The following is a 22,261-nucleotide window of genomic DNA, read 5'->3' on the forward strand; positions in this document are numbered from 1 at the left end:
GGATGCATAGTTCAAGTAGTGAACCTTTTTTTAATGAAGAGAGCTTTTTTCAAAATAATAGTTTGCTGCATGCAGTTGACACCAGAGGTCGTGCTTACGAAGTGAAAAATGGTTGCATAATGGAGAAGGAGATAATGGTTCCAAGAGATGAGGTACAAGTGATGGCGGATGAGGCTATGGGGAGACGTCTTAAAGCCCCAGTGTACACTTGGAATTGTAGTAGTATTTGCACTGTGCGTCAGGAATCTATTGATAAATTTCGTGAGTTTCTAAGAGAATATAGTAAAAAAAGTATAAAACAGAAGATTAAGGTGCTTCAAAGTCTGGATCCATGCAGAGTGAGAGAGAATACTGGTTTGCAGGGTCATTCTCTGGCTTGTCTATCTAGAAAAGTGTGTAATAGTGTTTTCCATCATTTTAGGATGCTGGCTGTTCATCATACTGAAATGAGAAAGTTTGTGAGACGGTTGTATTTTGCTAAAAGTCCAGCAATAAAGTTAAATGAATTGAATAGGGCTCTGTTCCGAGGAACGGTATCAGATGTAGAGAAGGTTGTTGATGAAATTCAGTTTTGTTACTTTGGTCCTGAACAAAACAGTGCAGAGAAGGACACAGTAAATGAGGAAGAAGTGGAAGAGAATGTAGAACCCTCTGTAAGTAAGACATTTAATGATCACATAACAAAATTTGCAATAATCTCTAATGAAAGACCAAATTTTACTTGTATTTGTTGCCGCAGAACTCATTATAGAAAACAAACTAGGAATGTTGATCTCTACAGAAAGAGTGAAAATGAAGATAATTATAAGTGGAAGGATTTTGCCACATATATATTTCTTGAAAATTGTTTTGAATTGGGTGAAGATCAGCGTATTTGTAAATCCTGTTACAACAAGTTAGAGGAAAATAGAATGCCGACCAGAGCTGTACATAATAATTTAGAATTGGATGCTATTCCTGCTGAACTTTCTGAATTAAATACATATGAGTCTATACTCATTCAATGTGTTCATCCGTTCCAGACCATAGTACGTATGGAGCCCAAAACTGGTAAATTACCTCCTTCAGATTTACTGAGAGGTTTAAAAGGTAGAGTGGTGTATTTGCCCTTGGATTTGAAAAAAAATATGGAAACTATTGATGCGGATACTTTGGAAACTGAACCATTAATTATTCTGGTTAATGGTGTACCTACAAAGAATAAGAAGATTTGGCAGGAGCTGGTAGATGTGCGGAAAGTACAAAGAGCAAATTTGTATTTGAAAAGGAATAACAAATGGTATGAATCAATTTATATAGAAGAAGAAGAAGAAGAAGAAGAAGATTTACAAGAAGACACAGAAACACCAACTGGACAAATTGAAAAAGTGGACAAGTCAAAGGAAGAAGAAATTTATGAACATTTTAGCATACATCCTCTTCATTCAAAAGAAGTTATGGGAGACAATATTGATCTCTTTCAGATGAAGAAAGCAAAAGGAACTCCCGTGAGTGTATGGGAGGAGAGCTTGGAAGCTCGATGTTTTCCCCAGCTGTTTCCTAAAGGAAAAGGAGGACGATACGATGAACGTCCGGAACAGATTCCAGCTTCTGAGTATCGGACTACAAGACTATATGCTGAAGATCCCAGATTTCGACAAAGTATTCCTTATTTGTTCCATCTTTTATTTGAAAGCGATTTGTCTGCACTGTCTTATGCAGTAAATCACATTTTAAAAAGTGGAGTACATTTACAAAATGTGTCTGCTAAGGATTTTATGGAGAAAGTGCAGCACCGAGATGATCATTTGGAAACACAACTGATCAATCTGATGGCTTGTCAGCGTGGGACAAATGAATATTGGTACCGACGCCATGGTGAATTAAAATGCATGTTACGGAATTTAGGAACACCAACATGGTTCGTTACCCTAAGCTGTGCCGAGTACGCTTGGGATGATTTACTGGATTTTCTACGAGAGGCAAATTCAAACATTAAAAACATCGAATACAAGACAGCAGGAGAACTGTGCTCATTGGATCCGGTTAATGTTTGCAGATATTTCAATCATAGATTTGAGGCTATGATGTCCTTCATATGCAATAAAAAAAATCCACCTCTAGGAGAAGTAGTGGATTTCTTTTGGAGAAAAGAGTACCAGGCAAGAGGTGCTCCTCATATTCATATGCTGTTGTGGATCAAGGATGCCCCAAAGTTTGGAACAGATACTGATGAACCAGTGTTATCTTACATTGAAGAATATGCAACATGTGCTATACCTAAAAGCACAGAAGAGAAAAAGTTAAAGGAGCAAGTTTTACGTTTCCAAAGTCATCGCTGTGGAAAATACTGTCGACGGAAATACAAGAGCAAAGATAAATACTACACTAAATGTCGATTTGGATTTCCTAGACCTGTTCTTTCAAATGGAAGAGTAAACAGTTTTATGTCAGCTGTGAGACATACTATCACAAGAAAATCACCTAAGAATACCTACAACCTTAAAAGAAAAGAAGAATCAAAAAATATAAATGACTACAACCCAGTCATTTTATCCATGTAGAACGCTAACATGGATATACAGTATGTAGCTGACAATTCCATTGCTGTTGCTCGATATGTAACGTCTTACATTACTAAATCTGAAAAAACTGAATTGAAGGAAATGTGGGAAGAGATTTCTCACGAGAAGACTGTCAGTAAGAAGCTGTACAGTTTCAGTTTGAAGATGTTATCGCATCGAGAAATTGGATCCTACGAATGTTCAGATAGGTTATCTTCTGCAAGTCTCTACTCGAAATCAAGAAGAATAATTTGGGCAAGTTTAGGCCTTGCAGCAATGAGAAATCGGGTACTGAAATCTGTTGGAGAAATTGAATATTTGGCCGAGAATGACCCAGAAAGTACAGATATTTTGAAATCAAACATGTTGGACACATATTATCCCAAGAGAAGTCATCATCTGGAGAACATGTCTCTCTATGAAGTGCTGCAGAACTACATTTATTCACGGAAAGCCACAGAAGACATCAACAATGGAAAATATAAAGTCATTGGTGAGGAAGGATGTTTGGTGAAGCAAACAAAAGGAAGTTTGATAAATCACAGGAAGCTGAGTTGCGACACTACTGACAAGAAGGAATTTTACTACTTGGCTCTTTTACAGCTGTTTAAACCATGGCGTACAGAGGATGAACTACTGGGAGAATTTCAAAGCTATGAAGATTCTTTTAATGCTTGCAAAGACAGCATACAATGCAGTACATTCTCAAGTTATCTGCAAAATGTTAAATGAAGAAATTGAACAGGAAACTACAATTGCAGCAGAAATAGCTAGAGACAGTTCTCAGGACAGCCAAAGTTCAGGAACACTCAGTCAAGATCCCCTAGGACAACCAATCTTTGAAAATGAAGCATCAATAGCCATGAATGAAGTGGAAACGGCTATGAATCAAGCTCAAGAAGAATTTATAGACTTACAAAATTTGGAAAGACAACTGAATGAAGAGCAGCAACAAATTTATGAAGAGATCAGAAACAAAATTGATCACGGATTTCTACATGAAAAAAAAGAGTGCTCATGCACATCATTTCATCCAATCAGGATGTATGTAAGCGGACAAGCTGGAACTGGAAAAAGTTTCCTTATAAAAGTCATCAGAAGCTATCTACAACAAAAAACGGATTCTACTTTGTCTTTTGTGGTTACTGCTCCAACTGGGTTAGCAGCATATAACATAAAAGGAATCACTTTACATCATTTGCTAATGTTACCAGTGGAGCATGAGAACAAAATACAATACAACAAGCTAACTGGAGAAGCATCCTTGGAAGTTTCAAGAGTATTGAAGAAGATGCAAGTTCTCATTATTGATGAGGTGAGCATGGTTTCAAACTTAATGCTTGCCTTTGTGCATTTAAGAATGCAGCAAATTCTGAAGACAGACTATGACATGTTATTTGGTGGAAAACACGTCATAGTTTTTGGAGATCTTTTGCAACTTACTCCAGTTAAAGGACAACCAGTGTTTAATACTGTCACACATGAAGACACGAAGAAGTCATTGGGAAGCATCGGAAATACAAATATTTGGTCCTTCTTTGAGTACAAGGAACTTACTACTAATATGAGGCAAGTAAGCGATGAAGAATATGGAAGTATTCTGAAAGATATCAGAATTGGACTACTCAGTGAAGTTGGCAAAAAAGCATTACAGAGTCGGCTGCTACATAATTTATTTCCAAAGGAAGAAATAGTTGCAGAGAAGATATACAAGAACATTGCAGAAAACAAAAGTGTCATCTGCTTAATGCCAACTCTACGTGAATGCTCAATATTCAATGAGGAGCTTTTGAAATTGGAAAAGGAAGAGATCAGGAAATTGGAAGCAGTGGACAAAATTGAGGATAGAAGAATTACTATCACATTAACAGGCACACTGAAAAATAAATTGGATTCACTAGAGAAGAACATTTCCAAAACAGCTGGATTAGAAAAAAATCTATATGTTTGCATGAACTGTAGAGTATTTTTAAGGAGAAATTTGGATGTTGAAAAAGGTTTAGTTAATGTAGCTATGGGAAGAGTTGTGGGTTTTATTAATTATCAGAAAAAAGATGGAATTGAATGTTTAAAAATAAAATTTGATCAGATAGAAGAAGTTAAAGACATTTGTCGTTGTTCAGTTCGTTTCATGCTTGTGAAAGATTTATATGTACGTAGGAAGCAGTTTCCGTTTTCGCTAGCATATGCTGTAACTATTCACAAGTCTCAAGGATTGACTGTAGATTGTGCATTTGTGAACATTGGTTCAACTGTGTTCAAAGAAGGTATGGCATATGTTGCTTTGTCACGAGTGAAAACATTATCAGGTTTATTCATGATAGACTTTGATGACTCAAAAGTTAGTGCTGATACAAATTGTGTAGAGGAGTATAATAGATTAAGAAGAAGCTATGCTCCTCATTTAGGTCAGTATCCTGTGTTGGAGAAACGTGTAGTTTCTCGCAAAAGGAGAAATGAGAATATCTGTAATGAAGATGTAGAGAGGAAGAAAAAAAAGAGGAGTGATGTAATTGCAAGCAAAAAGAATAAGGAAAAAGAAGAACAGGTTGTAGGATGTCATTTTGAAAATAGCTCTGGTGTCAACTGCTACGCTAATGTAGTGCTGAATGTTGCATTTTATCTGGAAAGTTTGCAAGAGCAGATAATAGTAAATGAGGGAAAAAGATTCTGTTCTGAGCTGAGTCTCCTTTTTGAAAAGCTGAGTATTGATAAAACTAAAATAGAAAGTGCTACTGAAATTAGAAAACTTTTAGATGTATGTTCAGGACGAACACAGTTTTCTCAAAATGAACAGCAAGACGCACACGAATTTTTGATGTATTTTCTTCAGGTACTGGAAGAAGAAGAAGTTGCCATTGATAATTTATTTGGTCTCTCTTATAAATGGGAACATAGTTGTGAAAACTGTTATAATATATGTGGCTCTAATGTTGATAATGAAAGGTTTATTTATTTGACATTGCCAGAGAGTAAAACAGTCACTTTTGCTAAATTAGTTAAAGATGCTAATCATAGCATGCAATGCGGTGAGTGTAAATCTGACATGTTTTCAACGTTAATTTTAAAGGAATACGGACAGTATGTAATTTTAATGATGCAACGATGTAGAGCTGATGGTTCAAAATTGGATACTTTAATAAAGAAGTTTACAGGACAGCAATTATCAATTTCAGGAAAAACTTTTGTAACTGTTGCAATAATTTTCCATGAAGGACCTACTGTTACTTCTGGACATTACACAGTTTATCTTAAATGTGAAAAAGGCTGGACACTGTGTAATGATTCCCAATTGGTTTTTAAGCAACGTTTGCCTTTTGATTTAGCAAATTCCTATCTAATCTTCCTGAAACCTAAATTTTAGAGAGACTTGGCAAGATCTGGACAAAACAATTTTACCATTTTATTGGATTACCATTGCAATTTTCAAAAAAAAAGATTTTTTAAATTATCATTTGGCCTAATGGAAAGATAACCAATTGTAATGTGGACTTTTTTAATTTTTAATCAAACTTTCGAAAACCAAAAATTTAGAGAAAATCGGTAACATCTGCACAATTTAAATTTTGGAATGTTATTGGAGTGACATTGGAAATTTTTTCAAAAAAGATTTTTTAAATTACTATTTGGCCATGCGGAAAGGTAACCAATTCTATTGTGGACTTAATAAATTATTAATAAATCTTTCGGGAACCAAAATGTTACAGAGAATCGGTGAGATCTGTACAAATTAAACTTTAGAATTTTATTGGATTACCATTGGAAATTTAATCAAAAAAGAATTTTAAAATTACTATTTGGCCTAAAGGAAATGGAACCAGATGTATTGTGGAGTTATTTGAGATATAATATTGTGATTATACTTCTGAAACAAAAATATCAGACGGTATTTTAAAGAAATAAGTATTGATATTAGATGATATTTTTTTAGAATATTATGCATTTCTATAATGTTAAGTTTAAGTAAAAAGAGATTCTGGGCTTTTTTAATACAATCTTTGAGATTGTTATTTTTTTTTGCCCGCTGTTAAATGATGAATGCAATTGCTTTCACAATTTATAGTGAAATGCAATATATTCTGAAAACAGCAAAAATAAGGCAAAAATATTTTTTGATAAATATGTAAATATGTATACTGTATTATAAAATGTTTTAAAAAATATTAATACTTTTTTCTTTTTTTTCAGATTGATATAGAAAATTTTTGAAAGCTAGAACCATTTTTAAAGCAATTTTTAAAAAAAACAAATGAATAAATATTTTTTTGAGTGGGTATGGTAAGTCAATAATATAATGGTTCCTTTTTTTCTACTTCTCTACAATCACATTTTCAGTTTTTAATTGTAGTCTCTCAAGGACCTTGTAATGTGATAATTGATTTTTAGTGTTTTTAAAAAAAAAAAAAAAAAATTACGCGCACCGTACGCGTACGGTAAAAATAAAATAAAAAAAGTTTTCAAAAACATATATAAAAAAAAGATGAAAGATAAGGTTGGCTCTTAAAAGAGCCGTTGTGTTCATGCAGGGACAGAGGAAAGAAAGATTGGGAATATTAGACGGTACGACAAGTGTGCTGATCTATTTTAATGTTCACTAGGGAAATACTGGTCTCCCTATAAGTAATTAGATCATGACAACAGGCACACCGTACTTCAACCCTCGCAAACCGAGGGTTAATTTCCAGAGGACCAGAAAAAGGAGATGCTCCCCCCACAGATGAAGGGCTCACCTGACCAGCAGAAGAAGGACTCGGCACTGCAGATGATGGTCCAGGCTGAGCTGCTGTGGATGTGCTTGGTTGATTTACTGAAGGGTTACCTTCAGTAAGTCGAGCATGTGTCCTTCTGTGTACATCCTTAAGGTGTCTCATCATGGTATGATTCCCAAAGGAATACTTCCTGTCAGGATTCCCTCTTGAAAGTACACGCTTACACAGCTTACAAGTCACTAAGGGTGCATTTACCTTTTGCTGGCCTTCTGGAAAAGTGAAATAATCCCATACATAAGAGGTCTTTTGTTTCCTCGCTCTCTGCCTCAAGGTAGTGCTGCTAGCCTCACTCTCAGAAGAGCTCTGCTGTTCTGCCATCGTATCACAAAGACAACCCAGCTCCTTCTCCTAAGGGATCACAAGCAGAAATGAGGGGAATGGGTGTGGTGTAGGAGAGTTCTAGAACTGAAAGTAGTTTCAACCAATCAAAAGTTGTGTTTCATGATCACATGACCTACCGTACGCTTACGGTACGCTTTCGGTACGCTTACGGCAAAAGTACGCATGCGCGTAAAAAAGACACGCTCACACGCCCATGCACACAACAGGCACGCCCCTCCACTTCCGCGTAACGTGCGCGGGCAGCGTACGCGTTACGTGCTGTGCGCGCGTGACGTGCGTATACGCAAATTGCGTAAATGAACGCAAACAGCGTAGAAAACTAGCGTAATTACGTCGCGACGTGCGCTTACGGTACGCGCACGGTAAAAAAAAAAAATATTGCTAATAAATTTTACCTGTTTATTTTTACAAAAATGTAAAATAAAAACATATTGTAGAATTTTTAAATTTTAACCATAGTCTTTAAAAAAGGATAGAAAATTAAAATAAAAATATGTAAAAAAAAAAAAAAAAAAAAAAAATTAGCATTTAAAAAACCTTGCAAATTCACTGAAAAAACCATGGGTTTCACTCACGTTATAGGTAGGAATTAGCATTTAAAAAACCTTGCAAATTCACTGAAAAAACCATGGGTTTCACACACGTTATAGTTAGGAATTAGCATTTAAAAAACCTTAGAAATTCATTGAAAAAACCAAAGGTTTCACACATGTTATAGTTAGCTGGACATTTCACTCGTAAAAAACCAATGAAATTCCCCCGTTATAGTTAGTTCACCTAACTATAACTCGCGCGCCCGCAATGCACTACTGATGACGTCACATATTACATCACTCATGACATGGTCACTGACATCACTCATGACATCACTGATGACATCTCAAATGACATCACTGATAACATCACTGATGACATCATCCTTGTGATAGAGTGGCAGACCTCCTCTTCCCCTAATATAACCATTGATACACACATTCAAAAATAGAAACTAAAATGATCAAAATAATGAACATATCAACATCAGTTACAACAACCTATTCAGTAATTCTAAGAACCACATACACATCCACTCATTCACCAACAGTCCTCTACAGTCACTCATACATGTACTCACTCATCATATGTATTCATACACCTACACATCCTGTTACACAACGCCACTCATCCATAGAGTTACTCACACACATAGTCACTCATGCTAATAAAGAATCAAACATCCATTTATTAGCTTATACAGTTATACACACACCACCACACTTACTTCTACAGAAACTTACATATACTTACTCTTTTAAACAATAACTTATAGAAACACATACTTATTCATACAGGAATTCTTCCAATCTCTCACTCTTACATATACTCACTTATATACACCAATAGTCACATTTACTAGTTAAATAGATATGTAGTTACTCATGAAGACACTATTGAGACAGTCATTCACTCACTAATACACCCATACACACACTCATCCACCCATACAGTCCTGCACACATGCTGTCTTCAATACATACAAAGAGTGAATCACTCATTCATGCACCTATGCACTACATAATACCCCCCACCGAACCATACAGACACTCAAACTGTTACTTAAAAAACAACTAATAGCCTATATAGACACCCATGAAGCTACTCACCAACCCATGCAGCCACTTATACACAAAGTGAGAGACTAATACAGATTTTTTCTTATTTAAACATTACTCAGTAAGCCATGTATTTACTATGATACACTTAATCAGTCATTTACACAATCAATTTTTCAAAAACAAAGCATCCATTTAAACACTTATATACCCATTTATTCTTCCATTGACCTTGAGATATACATATATAAAACATATTTAATTTTCAGAAAAACACACATTCACTGGATGATGTCATCAGTGATGTCATCAGTGATGTCATTTGAGATGTCATCAGTGATGTCATGAGTGATGTCAGTGACCATGTCATGAGTGATGTAATATGTGACGTCATCAGTAGTGCATTGCGGGCGCGCGAGTTATAGTTAGGTGAACTAACTATAACGGGGGAATTTCATTGGTTTTTTACGAGTGAAATGTCCAGCTAACTATAACATGTGTGAAACCTTTGGTTTTTTCATTGAATTTCTAAGGTTTTTTAAATGCTAATTCCTAACTATAACGTGTGTGAAACCCATGGTTTTTTCAGTGAATATATATATATATGAAGACACAATCCAGGCACTGAGTTTAGTGGAACCAAACGTGCAGGAACGGACCACAAGGAGACTGCAGATTTCTTTATGTGTAATTTATTTCTCCCACAGCAACATGACACGTTTCGACCGGGTCACCCCGGTCTTGATCACATGACATGCCGGAACCAATAGAGTGATTAAATACTTTCATTCAAAGGTATAGCCACCCACTTATTGCATGAAACTAAACAACAGACTATATAATGCATAATTGTTGGAAAACACGTATTTACACATAAATATCAGTATAATATACATATATTCGAAAACAGTGTAACAGAAATATTTCATTTCAGAACAAATAATAGTTATTATATTAAATAAGTACTGAACAGGAAAATATATTAGTAATCTTTTTCTGAGATGGAAAATGCATGTTAAAATAAATGGCTAGTGCCCGATTACTAAGAAACACATGTATTGACCAACTAGAATAATGCTAATCTGTGAATATTGCTCATGTATGTAGTACAGTACCTTATGTGATAAAATTAGTGCAATATACACCTCAAGTGATAAAGCAAGTTTTACCATAAAAATTACTATAAAAAATCATAACTATACTGGATGGACCTAGACGTTAAAAGTTCAGAATTGCCGTCCATATAAAAAATATATGTTTATAAAGTGCTTGTGCAAAAATACTATGTGCAAAAATAGCTTACTAGTGCAGGAAGGAATAAATACAAAACAGAACAGATGCTGATATCAGAGAAAACAACGTATCTCTGAATGGAAATCGGAGAAAGAGAGTCAGTATTAGGCCTGGGCCAAAATTCCGTTCCGTTCGCGGAAATTGCGATATTTTGGCATTTTCGCGTTCCGCGGAAAGCGCGAAAATGTCAAAATTTCCGCATTCCGCAGCTTAGCGATAATTTTTTTCTTGCTCGCGCTGTAAAACAATACATTCTAGCGCGCGCGCGATCGCCTTACCTGAATCCCTGCGTTCTCCGACAAGTTTTCTTGACCCGGTCGCGTTCTCCACGAGATGTTGAATTTTGGTAGCCATTTTGCGCTGTCTCGCGAGAGTTCGCGGCCGCATTAAAGTCATTTTTCACGCGATCACGTCATTTGTCGCGCGATCACGTCTTTCTTCTCGCGATCATGCACCGCGCGAGTATAAGAAGATTGAGATCTCGAACATGTCATTCTACATCGCGAGCCAGAGGATGAGAACGCGGGCACGTGAAATCGAACGCGAACAGGAGAAAGAGACCACAAACACTTCATATCCAACGCGACAGGGACAAAGAAGAGAACGCGATCATATCGTTTTCGACACGCCGGCGGAAGTAATGTGAAGCTCGAGAACTCAACAACGTAAAATTTACAATTTAGAGAGGAATATCGGCTCTAGCAGCATGAAACCATCTGCAAATACTGATTTTGGATGAAAAGAACTCCTTACATTCACATTTGGCTTTCCTTTTTTGTGCAAGGAGTCATTTTTTACAAGGTGGAGAGAGGGAGGAAGTGACACAGAATCTCCAACTTCCTGTTCCTGTCCAGCAGGCTCCTCCCAGTGCTTTGTCCATCTCCTGCTCATTCTGCCTTTGGATTTGGAGCTGGAAAGATCACTCTTTTTGTCTGCTGCATCATTGCAATTGGATTTCAGGATTTTTGGAATAGGATATTTTACAAGTAAGTGGTTGTTGTGTTTGATTGTGGGCATTGCAGTTGTTGTGTAACTACAATTTATTTTTGATAATTAATTAATTATCATCATTCCTTTTTTTTTTTAATTTTTTTAAATTTTGTGGGTTGTAGTAGTAGGCCCGAGCTAGCCATGGGCATGGCCTCGTGGGTGTGTGTGTGCATGATGAAGCAACTGTTCCTTTTGTTTTTTGAATATATTTCATTTTCAAGCACATTTAGGGCATGGATGGCATTGGATTGAGTTAGGGAAGTGTGTTTTTTGGGGTGGCCTTGCTGATGTTGTTGGGCCTGGCCATGTGGCTGGTGGCCATTTTGAGGCCTAGGCCTGCAAGCTTGCCTGGCCTTGTCTGCCAACAGGCCTGCTTTCATCCACTGCTACCAGAGCAGGTAGCCACAGCTTTAGTAATCTACTGTTTTCTGTTTGCTCTGGTGAATTTAGACATCATTTAGGGCATGGATGGCATTGGATTGAGTTGGGGAAGTGTGTTTTTTGAGGTGGCCTTGCTGATGTTGTTGGGCCTGGCCATGTGGCTGGTGGCCATTTTGAGGCCTAGGCCTGCAAGCTTGCCTGGCCTTGTCTGCCAACAGGCCTGCTTTCATCCACTGCTACCAGAGCAGGTAGCCACAGCTTTAGTAATCTACTGTTTTCTGTTTGCTCTGTTGAATTTAGACATCATTTAGGGCATGGATGGCATTGGATTGAGTTGGGGAAGTGTGTTTTTTGGGGTGGCCTTGCTGATGTTGTTGGGCCTGGCCATGTGGCTGGTGGCCATTTTGAGGCCTAGGCCTGCAAGCTTGCCTGGCCTTGTCTGCCAACAGGCCTGCTTTCATCCACTGCTACCAGAGCAGGTAGCCACAGCTTTAGTAATCTACTGTTTTCTGTGTGCTCTGTTGAATTTAGACATCATTTAGGGCATGGATGGCATTGGATTGAGTTGGGGAAGTGTGTTTTTTGCGGTGGCCTTGCTGATGTTGTTGGGCCTGGCCATGTGGCTGGTGGCCATTTTGAGGCCTAGGCCTGCAAGCTTGCCTGGCCTTGTCTGCCAACAGGCCTGCTTTCATCCACTGCTACCAGAGCAGGTAGCCACAGCTTTAGTAATCTACTGTTTTCTCTGTGCTCTGGTGAATTTAGACATCATTTAGGGCATGGATGGCATTGGATTGAGTTGGGGAAGTGTGTTTTTTGGGGTGGCCTTGCTGATGTTGTTGGGCCTGGCCATGTGGCTGGTGGCCATTTTGAGGCCTAGGCCTGCAAGCTTGCCTGGCCTTGTCTGCCAACAGGCCTGCTTTCATCCACTGCTACCAGAGCAGGTAGCCACAGCTTTAGTAATCTACTGTTTTCTGTTTGCTCTGGTGAATTTAGACATCATTTAGGGAATGGATGGCATTGGATTGAGTTGGGGAAGTGTGTTTTTTGGGGTGGCCTTGCTGATGTTGTTGGGCCTGGCCATGTGGCTGGTGGCCATTTTGAGTAAGGGTGGGCGTAGTTCGCGAAGTAGCACTTTGCGAAGCTACGCAAAGTGAAGTTCGCACTACGCGAGCTACGCGTAGCACTTCGCGAACTGCGTAGTAACATGTTCGCACTGTGCAAGATGTTGTTTTCAATGATTGCACAGTGCGGACAAGCAACCGGCACTGTGCAATCATTGAAAATGGCATCTTGCACAGTGCGAGCTGTAGTTTTCTGCTGCTCGAGTAGATTTTTACTCGAGCTTCAGCTTTCTCAACGCGAACTGGTAGTTTCTCATCGCGAGGGGTCGCGAGCATACGCGACCACTCGCAATGAGAAACCTAACCTCCTCGCGTTGGGAATCTCGCCGGGAGGTTTATTTTCCATGCTCGCGATCGCCAACTTGCAGTTGCTGATCGCGAACAAGGAAAAAGTCTCGCCGGGATGTCATTTTGCTTGCTCGCGGTCGCCAACTTGACGTTGAGGACCGCGAGCAAGCAAAAAATGACCGCAGCACTACGCAACACTACGCTACGCGTGTTCGCACTGTGCTACGTGCAGTTCGCGTAGTGCGAAGTAGCGCGAACATCGCAAACTACGCGAGCGTAGCGTAGTGCTTCGCCCAGGCCTAATTTTGAGGCCTAGGCCTGCAAGCTTGGCTGGCCTTGTCTGCCAACAGGCCTGCTTTCATCCACTGCTACCAGAGCAGGTAGCCACAGCTTTAGTAATCTACTGTTTTCTGTGTGCTCTGGTGAATTTAGACATCATTTAGGGCATGGATGGCATTGGATTGAGTTGGGGAAGTGTGTTTTTTGGGGTGGCCTTGCTGATGTTGTTGGGCCTGGCCATGTGGCTGGTGGCCATATTGAGGCCTAGGCCTGCAAGCTTGCCTGGCCTTGTCTGCCAACAGGCCTGCTTTCATCCACTGCTACCAGAGCAGGTAGCCACAGCTTTAGTAATCTACTGTTTTCTGTGTGCTCTGGTGAATTTAGACATCATTTAGGGCATGGATGGCATTGGATTGAGTTGGGGAAGTGTGTTTTTTGGGGTGGCCTTGCTGATGTTGTTGGGCCTGGCCATGTGGCTGGTGGCCATTTTGAGGCCTAGGCCTGCAAGCTTGCCTGGCCTTGTCTGCCAACAGGCCTGCTTTCATCCACTGCTACCAGAGCAGGTAGCCACAGCTTTAGTAATCTACTGTTTTCTGTTTGCTCTGGTGAATTTAGACATCATTTAGGGCATGGATGGCATTGGATTGAGTTGGGGAAGTGTGTTTTTTGGGGTGGCCTTGCTGATGTTGTTGGGCCTGGCCATGTGGCTGGTGGCCATTTTGAGGCCTAGGCCTGCAAGCTTGCCTGTCCTTGTCTGCCAACAGGCCTGCTTTCATCCACTGCTACCAGAGCAGGTAGCCACAGCTTTAGTAATCTACTGTTTTCTGTGTGCTCTGGTGAATTTAGACATCATTTAGGGCATGGATGGCATTGGATTGAGTTGGGGAAGTGTGTTTTTTGGGGTGGCCTTGCTGATGTTGTTGGGCCTGGCCATGTGGCTGGTGGCCATTTTGAGGCCTAGGCCTGCAAGCTTGCCTGGCCTTGTCTGCCAACAGGCCTGCTTTCATCCACTGCTACCAGAGCAGGTAGCCACAGCTTTAGTAATCTACTGTTTTCTGTGTGCTCTGGTGAATTTAGACATCATTTAGGGCATGGATGGCATTGGATTGAGTTGGGGAAGTGTGTTTTTTGGGGTGGCCTTGCTGATGTTGTTGGGCCTGGCCATGTGGCTGGTGGCCATTTTGAGGCCTAGGCCTGCAAGCTTGCCTGGCCTTGTCTGCCAACAGGCCTGCTTTCATCCACTGCTACCAGAGCAGGTAGCCACAGCTTTAGTAATCTACTGTTTTCTGTTTGCTCTGGTGAATTTAGACATCATTTAGGGCATGGATGGCATTGGATTGAGATGGGGAAGTGTGTTTTTTGGGGTGGCCTTGCTGATGTTGTTGGGCCTGGCCATGTGGCTGGTGGCCATTTCGAGGCCTAGGCCTGCAAGCTTGCCTGGCCTTGTCTGCCAACAGGCCTGTTTCATCCACTGCTACCAGAGCAGGTAGCCACAGCTTTAGTAATCTACTGTTTTCTGTGTGCTCTGGTGAATTTAGACATCATTTAGGGCATGGATGGCATTGGATTGAGTTGGGGAAGTGTGTTTTTTGGGGTGGCCTTGCTGATGTTGTTGGGCCTGGCCATGTGGCTGGTGGCCATTTTGAGGCCTAGGCCTGCAAGCTTGCCTGGCCTTGTCTGCCAACAGGCCTGCTTTCATCCACTGCTACCAGAGCAGGTAGCCACAGCTTTAGTAATCTACTGTTTTCTGTTTGCTCTGATGAATTTAGACATCATTTAGGGCATGGATGGCATTGGATTGAGTTGGGGAAGTGTGTTTTTTGGGGTGGCCTTGCTGATGTTGTTGGGCCTGGCCATGTGGCTGGTGGCCATTTTGAGGCCTAGGCCTGCAAGCTTGCCTGGCCTTGTCTGCCAACAGGCCTGCTTTCATCCACTGCTACCAGAGCAGGTAGCCACAGCTTTAGTAATCTACTGTTTTCTGTGTGCTCTGGTGAATTTAGACATCATTTAGGGCATGGATGGCATTGGATTGAGTTGGGGAAGTGTGTTTTTTGGGGTGGCCTTGCTGATGTTGTTGGGCCTGGCCATGTGGCTGGTGGCCATTTTGAGGCCTAGGCCTGCAAGCTTGCCTGGCCTTGTCTGCCAACAGGCCTGCTTTTTCATCCACTAGGATCAGAGCAGGTAGCCACAGCTTTATTGATCAAGTGTTTTCTATGTGATCTGTTGAATTTTTAGACATCACCTTCCTGAGAGTGTAGTGTGTGGCTGTACACAGTACTAGTAGTATAACATAGCTCTAGTTAAAAAAAAGTCATAAATGGGTAGACTATCTTTTGTTTGCACTAGTACAGTATGTTCTCAGATCTTTTCACAGTACTAAGTAACTGAACCACAAAAACAAATGCAACATTTCACTGATGTTCTTCTCCTGTCTTCTTTGCTTTTAGGTGCACAAAAGACAGAGTAGGAGGTGTCATCGGCATCACCTGGCTACCCGTTGTACTGCCAGCCAGACAGAAGTCCTGCTGCGCATCACGCCCACGTGTGACCAGAACTTGTTGTGCATCTGCCTCCTGCCTGACATCGGAAGAAGATGGCCCCAAAGAAAGGTACCAGGTCCAGTACCATGAAAGTTGCTGGTGAGAAGAAGGAACAGAAAAAGGAAGTGCCATTAACCACGACTGGTGGTGTGCCGGCCAAGGTTTTTTTTGGCACCAAAGCGTTGTCCGGAAACCAAGCTGGGACCAGCACAGCGGTCCAGCAACCCCACCAATCTAGGCCCAAGGGCTTTACTGTCGCAGAGGTAGCCAGTCTACTAACGGGCAGCGATGTTGAAGAAATGTCATTACCGCAAAGTAGTACACAATCAAGTTCAACGCAGGCGCAAACTCAGCATATCAGTGTCAAGCCGCCGCAACCAGAACAGCAGCAGCCGCCGCAACCAGAACAGCAGCAGCCGCCGCAACCAGAACAGCAGCAGCCGCCGCAACAGCCCACCATAGTAGTTGTTGCTCCTGACGTAGGGGCATTTCAGGAAATCGAGCTTCCTGCAGACAAAGTGGAGCGAAGTCAAACCACTGTTTCAGAAGATCAATTGTCTTCCAGACCACCAGCAAGGAAAAGGAGGCTTAGTCCATCATCTTCTTCTTCAAGCCCCGCTTCTGATGATCGTGATGACACTTGGGTCCCACCAGCTCGGTCTGAGAGTGAAGTACGCCACAAGACATTGCTTCTGAAAAGGAAGGTCCCAGAAAAACTTAGAGTTATGGAGGTAGATGTAGAAGAGGGGGGTGATGATGTTGATGAAGACGAGCCAGTCATCACGCACATTACTCCCGCCCCAAAGGGATTGGAGACCGACATTTTCACCCTATCCAGAAAGGCTGCTACTGAGCGGGATGTAGCACGGATCTCACCAACACAGGTTACACCACCACTACCTCCAGCTGCCATATTTTCCAAGGCCCGGCAGGGACCTACATCCAGCTCAACCATCTCAGTAGGAAGTGGTAGTAAAAGTCACAGTGTAGGTGCACAGGGTCACATATTTTCAAGCACCCCCTCAAGTTCATCTGGTGTTGAAAGTGGCACATCCAGCAGTGCCAGAAAGTTCTCCTCCCCAGTTTGGGACTTCTTTTCTGTTAGCGCCAAGGAGGAGAACGTTGCTATATGCGCAATTTGTCGGCAAGGTGTTCGGCGTGGTAAGCTTGGTACAAACTATGGTACCGGAGGACAAGCAAGTCATCTCAGAATACACCACACTATCGTGTGGGAGGATCACCTACGTAAGTTAAAAGAAAGTAGGAAAACTAAACCCTTTGAAGTTGGTCAGGAATCAGGGAGCGATATTATTGTGGTGGCAGGTGAAGAACAGGGAGGCATTTCTAGCCCTGTCTCCAGTAGTGCAGTCACTGCAGTGGTAACGCCCACATCCTCCTCAGTAACATCAGAGTGGCACCGCAGTAAGAGCCATACTCAGAGTGTGGGAGAGACACCAAGGCGACCGGCGAGTACCTCAATGAGACAAACTGTGTCGTTGAGCCTTAGTGGGTTAATGGCACCACTAAGGAAAGTAAGCCAGCCTACCATTGACAGCATGTTTAGGTTGGAGGGGCAGTTCCAACGCAACCACCCAACGGCACGATTGTACAATGCGAAGCTGGCTAAAATGTTAGCGCTGGACCTTCTTCCTTTTTCATTTGTGGAAGGGTGGGTTTCCTTGAATTTGTGTCTGCCATCTGCCCGAAATGGAAAGTTCCCAGCCGGTCCTATTTTGCAGGAATTGCTGTTCCGGCACTACATCATGATGTGCTGGAATTGGTTGGTCACGGTTTGCAGCAGAGTGCTGTGCACAATATCCACCTGACAACAGACATGTGGACCAGTTGCCAAGCCACAGATTACATGTGCATCACTGCACACTGGATCTCTTTTGTGGGGGTTAGAGATCAACTATCTGCACGAGGTGTTGTTGACACAGCTGCGATTTTTGAAGGTACTCGGAAACATGCAACTGTAGCCATGTTCGCCATGGAGAAATCTCATACGGCTGAAAACATTTTAGAAGAGTTTTGCACCAAGGTTTTGGAATGGCTGCGGCCCAGAGGGCTTGGTATTGGTTTTGTTGCCACAGACAATGGCAGTAATGTACTTAAGGCCATGGAACTTGGTTCCTATTTCAGGGTTCCGTGTTTGGCACACTGCATAAACATTATAGTGCAAGACTTTCTGAAAAAAGAACCCAAAGTAAGCAATTTATTGGCCATCTGCCGAAGAATATGCACTCATTTCAGCCATTCTTTTAAAGCTCGGAAGCAGCTGAGGATCCTCCAACGTGAGCGTAGGATGCCAGTCAAGGCACTCATCCAGGAGGTGGCAACACGTTGGAACTCAACGTATTACATGCTTGATCGTCTGTACGAACAGCAGAGGTCACTCAATGAATATGTCTGGTACAGAAGCAGTGATGCTAGTGTTAAAGGCATGACCCTTCAGAGGGAGCAATGGACCCTAATTCAATGCCTGACTGAGATGCTGTCTCCTTTTGAGGTCTTCACACGTGAAGTCAGCAAGGAGGACTGTACAATGGGCCAAGCTATCCCATTGTTGCAAATGCTAGAGCATGAGCTGAATAATGTGTCTGAATCCTACAAAGGTGTAGAGGACAGAAGGCAAGCCCATGACTTGGTGGAGAGCTTATCCAGGCGCTTATCAGAAAATGTAAGGATACAAAATAAAATTTTGTCACAAGAACATTACATTTGTGCCACAATTCTGGATCCACGTGCAAAATTAGGACTATTCCTTTCTTTTTCCGACACTGATGTTGCCCGCTACAAAAGTTGTATAGCTGAAGCAGCCATCAAGTTTGAAAACGAAGGGCTGCTAATTAAAAGCCCGCCACATCAACCCACAACAAGTACTGATACTGAAGCAGGCCATGCAGAATCAAGTGCAACTTCGTCGGCTGAGGGCAGTGCGGTTGGCTCACAATCGCAACACTCACCATCACCATCGACTACAAAAACAATAACTGGATCATTCGGCCGAGTACAATCATTATCAGATTGGTATGTAAAGATGGGCCTTAAGCACAGTGCTGATGCACAGAAAAAACAGCACAAAAGCTTACCAGCAGCAACCCTGAACATTGAGCGGATGGTCCAGGCCTATCTGGACGACCCAACAGAGGTGTACGTTGATCAAAACCCAGTGCAGTATTGGTATAGGAAAAGGTCTGAATGGCCACAGCTCAGCAGGCTGGCGATAAGCTATCTGGCTTGCCCTGTCGCAAGTGTCTCTTCCGAACGTGTTTTCAGTGCTGCTGGTTCCATTGTAACCTTGAGAAGGACCAGTCTATCTCCCAAAAACGTGGAGAGGTTAACAATGATCAAAATGAATCAGCACTTCATACCACCGAATTACACAATGCATGAATCAACAGAGGAAGATGAGGACAGCGGCTCAGGTGACGGAAGTATTGTGTCAGATGATTACCTACTACTGGAAGATCCCCCAGAGTTTGAGGACGAGCTATACTTCCCTGACAATTAGGCTCGCACTTACTGTCTTCCTCCCTTTTTTCCCCCTTTGTTTGTGTCTGTCGTTCCGGTTATAAACTTGTGAACAGCAACCAATGCATTATCACCGTCTTCTACTCTTCTAATTTAAGATACAAGTTTCAGGTGTCTGCCATTTGACACTACAGTCCTCAGAATCCAGCTCCTCCGCTCGATCATACTGCATCTCCTGGTCAATTCCATTTCCCTCATGAATGATGATTGGATGATGGTAACAACAAATTCAAACTTTCCTCGTCCTTCCAAAACAAGTGGACCATGAATCTGATCACTTCTATAGCTATCCTCCTTCAGAGCCAAGAGAGACTGGCCATTAACTGAAAATAAGATGCAACAGGTAATGATTGATGCCATGCATTGGCCGCAGAATAGCAGACTGAATGATGTAGATTTTGTTGTGTGTGTTGCGCATGAATGAATTGATGTAATTGTGCACTGCCACTAATCAACATTCTACAGAACACACTAATTTTCCCCTTCTTGCAAACAAGAAATGTGTACTTCTCCTGCATCTTGGTGATACATTGCTTTTAATTCAATACAGGAAGGGGACTAACTCAATCTGCGCAATGCAAATGACTGTGACTTAACAGCACCGTCCATCCGAATGATGGCGAAAGAGACGGCCTGCAGCGTTAACGAGATGAGATGCAACAGGTAATGATTGATGCCATGCATTGGCCGCAGAATGGCAGACTGAATGATGTAGATTTTGTGGTGTGTGTTGCGCATGAATTGATGTAATTGTGCACTGCCACTAATCAACTTTCTACAGAACACACTAGTAATTACTAATTTTCCCCTTCTGGCAAACAAGAAATGTGTACTTCTTCTGCATCTTGGTGATACATTGCTTTTAATTCAATACAGGAAGGGGACTCACTCAATCTGCGCAATGCAAATGACTGTGACTTAACAGCACCGTCCATCATGATGATGGCGAAAGAGACGGCCTGCAGCGTTAATGAGATGAGATGCAACAGGTAATGATTGATGCCATGCATTGGCCGCAGAATGGCAGACTGAATGATGTAGATTTTGTGGTGTGTGTTGCGCATGAATTGATGTAATTGTGCACTGCCACTAATCAACTTTCTACAGAACACACTAGTAATTACTAATTTTCCCCTTCTGGCAAACAAGAAATGTGTACTTCTCCTGCATCTTGGTGATACATTGCTTTTAATTCAATACAGGAAGGGGACTCACTCAATCTGCGCAATGCAAATGACTGTGACTTAACAGCACCGTCCATCATGATGATGGCGAAAGAGACGGCCTGCAGCGTTAACGAGATGAGATGCAACAGGTAATGATTGATGCCATGCATTGGCCGCAGAATGGCAGACTGAATGATGTAGATTTTGTGGTGTGTGTTGCGCATGAATTGATGTAATTGTGCACTGCCACTAATCAACTTTCTACAGAACACACTAGTAATTACTAATTTTCCCCTTCTGGCAAACAAGAAATGTGTACTTCTCCTGCATCTTGGTGATACATTGCTTTTAATTCAATACAGGAAGGGGACTCACTCAATCTGCGCAATGCAAATGACTGTGACTTAACAGCACCATCCATCATGATGATGGCGAAAGAGACGGCCTGCAGCGTTAACGAGATGAGATGCAACAGGTAATGATTGATGCCATGCATTGGCCGCAGGATGGCAGACTGAATGATGTAGATTTTGTGGTGTGTGTTGCGCATGAATTGATGTAATTGTGCACTGCCACTAATCAACTTTCTACAGAACACACTAGTAATTACTAATTTTCCCCTTTTGGCAAACAAGAAATGTGTACTTCTCCTGCATCTTGGTGATACATTGCTTTTAATTCAATACAGGAAGGGGACTCACTCAATCTGCGCAATGCAAATGACTGTGACTTAACAGCACCGTCCATCATGATGATGGCGAAAGAGACGGCCCGTTAACTTAAGATGAGAAGGAACAGGTAATGAATGATGACAATTAATGGCATGCATTGGACACCTGACTCTGAGCTATTGGTCTTTGTGTTTGCGTTGTTTGTTGTGCACAAAGTGATGTCAAAGTGTACTAGTGGTAATCTATCTTTCTGTACACAATAAAGAATGACTCAAGTCAGTAATATTTATATTTCTACTCTTGTTGTGTTATAAAAATTACACTTGTACTGCAGGCCGATCTCCAGTTAGTCAGTAGAAGTATCAGAGCTGATGATGAAGTCAGGAGGATGTTTCATGAGTGGCATAAAACGGAAAAGCCTAAAGGTAAACACGTCAACAACAACCACAGCACACCCAAATGTCTGTGTAGAAGTTGAATAGAGTGTAGCGGTGGGATGACTGCAGTGCATTGATTTTACTAACTTTAACTGTAAAAAGCTATGTTTGGAATGGATAATGTGCTTTGCGTTTGTCCAACTCTTTGAGAGAAAAAAAAAGGACTCTAAAGTGTTATCATAGGATGTGCTAATGGTAAGCACTGTGGGCCTGATCTCTCCTGTTACTGTTGAAGGTCTATGCTGGAAACAGACTACAGTAGAGATGATGCATATGCATACATGCCACCTCGGAAAGTGTTCTTGTTGCACTACA

At 41.5% G+C, this 22,261-nt stretch overlaps 1 protein-coding gene across 1 annotated transcript in view; it reads left to right on the plus strand.

The window, feature by feature from the left end:
* LOC146788743 (vomeronasal type-2 receptor 26-like) overlaps positions 1-22,261 on the plus strand; it is a 527,880-nt gene that overhangs the window by 362,608 nt on the left and 143,011 nt on the right. The window lies entirely within an intron of this gene.

This window comes from Triturus cristatus, chromosome 10 (assembly GCF_964204655.1).
Source record: "Triturus cristatus chromosome 10, aTriCri1.1, whole genome shotgun sequence".
Lineage (NCBI taxonomy): Eukaryota > Metazoa > Chordata > Amphibia > Caudata > Salamandridae > Triturus > Triturus cristatus.